Source organism: Mandrillus leucophaeus, unplaced genomic scaffold (assembly GCF_000951045.1).
Source record: "Mandrillus leucophaeus isolate KB7577 unplaced genomic scaffold, Mleu.le_1.0 Scaffold137, whole genome shotgun sequence".
NCBI classification, from domain to species: Eukaryota; Metazoa; Chordata; class Mammalia; order Primates; family Cercopithecidae; genus Mandrillus; species Mandrillus leucophaeus.
The window spans coordinates 2,508,555-2,514,801 of NW_012101332.1; the positions used below are offsets into that span (position 1 = coordinate 2,508,555).

At 44.6% G+C, this 6,247-nt stretch overlaps 1 protein-coding gene across 1 annotated transcript in view; it reads right to left on the bottom strand.

Annotated features, from left to right (window-relative positions):
* Positions 1-125, bottom strand: part of LOC105534616 — a 10,719-nt gene extending 10,594 nt beyond the window's left edge. The window contains exon 1 of the transcript XR_001005304.1: positions 80-125. The gene's annotated coding sequence lies outside the window, so the exon portion shown is untranslated. The remainder of the gene's footprint in view (positions 1-79) is intronic.
* Positions 126-6,247: the final 6,122 nt, after the last annotated feature.

Consider the following 6,247-nt stretch of genomic DNA (forward strand, 5'->3'; position numbering starts at 1 on the left):
GGGTGAGAGAGCAGTCCACGGGCACACAGGCAGACCTGTCCTCGAGATCACGGGGGCTACGACTTTTGGGGGGACTCACCGGATCACCGTCCGGGCAGGCCTGAGGCTGGGATGCCGCGCTGCTTTCCTTGGACTCCGTCTGTTTCCGCATCCTGGTAGGCCCTCCGTGTGTCGCGGTGTCCCAAAACGGTTTTGTCGACCCCTTGGATTGGTGAGGCTGGCGCCTCGACACCGACGCACTGCCACGGAGGGCTTCTGCTTTGTCGGGGCTCAGGGAGTCGTCCTCAGCCAACCACTGGAGTCGCTGTGACAGGAGAATGGGCTCGGGCCTCGCGCGTGAGCATTGCCCAGGCCGACTCGTGCTTGAAGTCCGGCTGCGGCCTCTTTACACAGGTTCGCGGAGGCGTGTGCGGGGGCTTCTGTGGCAGTCGCGGTGGCGGCTGGAGCGGGGATGTAGTAGTGAGCATTGTGGCAGTGGGGGCTTCGGGCCTCCCAGGGTCGGCTCCCCGGAAGTCCTGTCCTCAGGACCTCCTCCAGCTGACTTCTACCGGTGGAGAGGGAGATTTAGGGCGCCAGCTGGGGTCTCCGGACTCACAGGCTGGAGTGCGTTCGTGTGATCATAGCTCACTGCAGCCTCAGTCTCCCAGGTTTCAGCGATTTTCTTGCCTCAGCCTCCCACGTACCTGGGACTACAGGCATGTGCCCCCACACTCAACTACTTTTCTTCAAAAACATTTGTGTATGAATGGGGACTTACTATGTTGCCTGGCTCATGTCAAGCTCCTGGGCTCAAGCCGTCCTCCTGCCTTGGCCTCCCCAGGTGCTGAGATTAAGGTGTGAACTTCGCATGCAGCTAAATTCTTATGTCTTAAATCCCTACCTCCCACAATAAGCAGATGTTAGTCCTGCTTATTTTATAACTTTTTGCTGTTCATGTCTCTTTTTGTCCCTGGACATAGTGATTAGCAACCTACTCTCCACCAAATTTCAAATCATTAAGGGCATTATGCTGTGTCCCAGGAGTGGCTGAGGCTTCAAGGACCTGCTGCTCTAACCTAGGCCTGCTGAGGAGTACAATTCATCTTGTGTTTCTGTGTTGTTTAACGACCTTCCTGAGCTCCTGTAAGTCAGTCCATCCTGCCACAACTGGGAAGAATCAGGAAACTCTCCAGGAAAACGTTTCTCAGCCTGCCTGTTGTCAGGTAGAAGACAGGTCTGCTGACCATGGCAGGCGTGGCAGCGCGGGACAGTGAGCGCCCCCCACCGTGTTTGCTATTCACTGCATGTTCCACCTGAACTTTCCCGTCTGCTCAGTGAGTCTTGACAGTGGGGTAAAGGAGACTCACGCTCAAAGACCAAGGCTGACCCTCTCTGAATACAACGCCTTGACCTAGTTACTGTCACCATGGTTTTGTCTTCAGGGACTAAAAGATACAATAAGAATTGTTCCTTTAATCGTTCTGTTGATGCACAAAATACTTAAATGCTTCTACATAGGTCTGCTCTTTTGCACCACAGAGCATTAAGGGAAAGTCCCCACAATAAGAGTGCCTTTCACCTGAGCTGCTACATGTGACAGTTAGACAGCTAAAGGTTAAAAAAAAATCAAAGCTCTCCAAATGTTGTGGGTATGACAGCTGGTCCAACTTCACAGTCTGTACTTTCCCTCTCTAACAGCAAGGATAAATACAGAGATAACTAGCAACTGATACCCTAGTGTGCCAAGCCATTGATGTATCTGTGTGATTAAAAACCGGCATTTAACCATACCCCAGATACATTAAAAATCAACCCCACACTCATAGTAATCAAAGTAATGAAAGTAATTCCACTTTGCTTCCAGATGGCAGTTACAATTGGAAAGGAAATACCTAGTTTACAGGAGGCATTAATACTTACATTGTTGCAGAACCTGAACGCTTATAAGAAAGTATTCTGGACTTTCTGACCTGGATACTAACAAATAGTGAAAAATACATGTCTGAGAATACTCTTGGAACAGAAATGTGAAAAACCCAAAGTAAGAGATATTATGAAGGATCAAATATAAAATGACCCACTGCTAAAGAGGCAACAAAGAAAATTGTGGAAGAAAATGACAAAAGGTACTATGCCTTAGTGGGTTTGTGCTACTGTGTAACAAAATACACTAGACTGGGTAATTTCTAAAGAACAGAAATGTATTTCTCACAGTTCCATAGGCTGGAAGTCCAAGATCAAGGTGCCAGCAGAATTGGTGTCTGGTGAGGGCCTGGTCTCCGCATCCAAGATGGCCCCTTGTGCACTGTCTTCAGGAGGGGATGCACTGTGTCCTCATATGGCAGGAGGAAGGGCAAAACAGGGGAAGCCCACTCCCTCCAGTCCTTGTGTAAGAACCCTAAACCCATTAGTGCAGACTCTCCTTTCATGACTGAATCACTTCCTAAAGGCCCTACTTCCTAATCCTGTGAATTGCTGATTAATTTTAGGGGAACACATTCACAGTATAGCACCCTATATTCAATTTCTTAAAAATTATTTTGTTGTTTTGCTTTTCTGTTTTTCAAATGGCTTAAAGTGCACAAAATTGGATTCATCATAATCCTTGGCTCATAGCATACCTTGGCTCCTATTTCATCCTTGTCTGTGCCTGGGCCTCCCTCTATATAAATATATTTGAATGTATTTGAGTAATACGGTAATCACTTGTGAACCCACAACACAACCCAAGAACTAGGGTTCTGATCCTAACATCTGTTCCTCCTTTGTCGCTTTTCCTGATTTACACCCTTCAGCCCCAGAGATAACTACTACCCTGAATTTATGTTTAGGATTCCCTTCCTTTAAAAACAATTGTTTTATTGCATATATATGATTGCCCTAAATGACATATTATTTAGTTTTTTAAGGGTATAATTTATTTACCCATTCTCCTATTAATTTACCCTTTCTCCTATTAGTGAACATTTGGCTTATTGCCAGATTTTTGTGATTATGAATGACATTACAGGAGCATTTCTTTTCTTTTTTTACTGCTTCTGGTACATATGGGCAAGAGTTTCTCCAGGGCCTACAGTAGAGGAATTACTGTGCCATAACATATGAGTATGCTCATCTTTATAAGATAATCCAAATTATTTTCCAAAGTAGTGGTTCTAATTTAAACTCTCACCTCCAAAGATGATCTTGTTGATCCACAGTCTCTTCATATTTGGTGATGTGGTTTGGCTGTGTCCCCACCCAAATCTCAGGTTGAATTCTATCTCTCAGAATTCCCACATGTTGTGGGAGGGACCCAAGGGTGAGGTCACTGAATCATGGGGGTCAGTCTTTCCTGTGCTATTCTTGTGACAGTGAATAAGTCTCGTGAGATCTGATGGGTTTATCAGGGGTTTCTGCTTTGGATTCCTCCTCATTTTCTCTTGCTGCTGCCATATAAGAAGTACCTTTTGCCTCCTGCCATGACTCTGAGGCCTCCCTGACCATGTGGAACTGTAAATCCAATTAAACCTCTTTTTCTTCTCAAACTCGAGTTTGTCTTTATCAGCAGCGTGAAAATGGACTAATACAGTAAATTGGTACCAGTGGAGTGGAGTGCTGCTGAAAAGTTACCCCAAAATGTGGAAGCAACTTTGAAACTTGGTAACAGACAGAGGTTGGAACAGTTTGGAGGGCTCAGAAGAAGACTGGAAAATGTGGGAAAATTTGGAACCTCCTAGAGACTTGTTGAATGGCTTTGACAAAAATGCTGATAGTGTTATGAACAATAAGGTCCAGGCTGAGGTGGTCTCAGATGGAGATGAGGAACTTGTTCGGAACAGGAGCAAAGGTGACTCTTGTTATGTTTCAGCAGAAAGACTGGCAGCATTTTGCCCCTGCCCTAGAGATCTGTGGAACTCTGAACTTGAGAGAGATCATTCAGGGGATCTGGTGGAAGAAATTTCTAAGCAGTAAAGTATTCAAGAGGAGACTCAGGTGATGTTAAAGACTTTCAGTTTTATAAAGGAAGCAGAGCATACAAGTTTGGAAAATTTGCAGCCTGATTTTGTGATAGAAAAGAAAATCCCATTTTCTGAGGATAAATTTAAACTGCCTGCAGAAATTTGCGTAAGTAACGAGAAGATGAATGTTAATCCCCAAGACAATGGGAAAAATGTCTACAGGGCATGTCAGAGGTCATCACAGCAGCCCCTCCCATCACAGGCTCAGAGACCTAGGATGAAAAAATGGTTTTGTGGGCCAGGCCCAGGATCACTGCTCTGTGTGTAGCCTAGGGCCTTGGTGCTCTGCGTTTCAGCCACTCCAGCCATGGCTGAAAGGGTACAAGACAGATCTCAGGCCATGGCTTTAAGAGTGCAAGCACCAAGCCTTGGCAGCTTCCACCTGGTGCTGAGCCTGCACGTGCACAGAAGTCAAGAGTTGAGGTTTGGAAACCTCCACCTAGATTTCAGAGGATGTATGAAAATGCCTGGATGTCCAAGCAGAAGTTTGCTGCAGGGGTGGGGCTCATATGGAGAAGCTCTGCTAGGGTTGTGTGGAAGGGAAATGTGGAGTTGGAGCCCTTACACAGAATCCCTACTGGAGCACTTCCTAGTGGAGCTGTGAGAAGATGGCCACTGTCCTCCAGACCCCAGAATGGTAGATTCACTGATAGCTTGCACCATGAGCCTGGAAAAGCTTCAGACACTCAACATCAGCCCATGAAAACAGCCAGGATGTGGGCTATACCCTGCAAAGCCGCAGGGGCAGAACTACACAAGGCCATGGGAGCCCACCTCTTGCATCAGCATGACCTTGATGTGAAACATGAAGTCAAGGGAGATCATTTTGGAGCTTTAAAATTTGACTACCTGGCTGGATTTTGGACTTGCATGGGGCCTGTAACCCCTTTATTTTAGCCAATTTCTCCCATTTGGAACAGCTGTATTTACTCAATTACCTGTACCCCCTTTGTATCTAGGAAGTAACTAGCTTGCTTTGGATTTTACAGGCTCATAGGCAGAAGAGACTTGCCTTGTCTCAGATGAGACTTTGGACAGCAGATATTTGGGTTAATGCTGAAATGAGTTAAGACTTTGGGGGACTGCTGGGAAGGCATGATAGGTTTTGAAATGTGAGGACATGAGATTTGGAGGGGCCAGGAGCAGATTAATATGGTTTGGCTATGTCCCTACCCACATCTCAATTTGAGTTGTATCTCTCAGAATTCCCATGTGTTGAGGGAGGGACCCAGGGCGAGGTAGTTGAATCCCTTGGGCTGAGCTTTCCCATGTTATTCTTGTTATAGTGAATAAGTCTCACAAGATCTGATGAGTTTATCAGGGGTTTCGTCTTCTGCTTCTTTTACTTCCTTCTCATATTCTCTTGCCATTGGTGTGTAAGAAGTGCCTTTCATCCATGGCTCTGACTCTGAGGCCTCCTCAGCCACGTGGAACCATAAATCCGTTAAGCCTCTTTTTCTTCACAGTCTCAGTTATGTCTTTATCAGCAGTGTGAATGTGAACTAATACATTTGGTATTGTCAAACTTCTTAGTATTTGTGGAGGGAATAGATATGTAGTGTCTTGTGCATTTTTCTGATTACTAATGAGGGTAAGAAAATTTTTATGTTTTGGGGGCATTCTCTTTTGTGAAATCCCTATTAATGTCTTTTCTCAATTTACTGTTGGGTTGCTATTTTTAAAATTAATTCATAGGAGCTCCTTATACTTTGTCGATATGATATTAATCTTTCATAGGTTTTAGGTATTGCAAATGTCTTCTTCTAGTTTATAGTTTATCTTTTTACTTTTTTACTTTTATTTTTTATTAAAAAAATTTTTTTTGAGACAGAGTGTTGCTCTCTCATTCAGGCTGGAGTGCAGTAGGTTCACTGCAACCTCCACCTCCCAGGTTCAGATGATTCTTGTGCATTAGCTTCCCAAGTAGCTGGGATTACTGGTGTCTGCCACCAATGCCTAGCTAATTTCTTGTATTTTTAGTGGAGATGGGGTTTCACCATGTTGGCCAGCCTGGTGTCAAACTCCTGACCTCAGGTGCTCTACTGTTGGGATTACAGGCTTGAGACACCATGCCCAGCCTATCTTTTCACTTTTTGATGTAAAAAGTTCTTAATTTTGTGATAGTCAAAATGTCTAATCTTTTTAAATGGTTAAGTGGCTTTTTGTATCTCATTCACTTACATTTTCTACTAAAAGTTTTAAAATTTTGTTTCTGACGGGTAAGTCTTTGGTACATCTGGAATTTAATGTTTGTATATAGAGCAAAG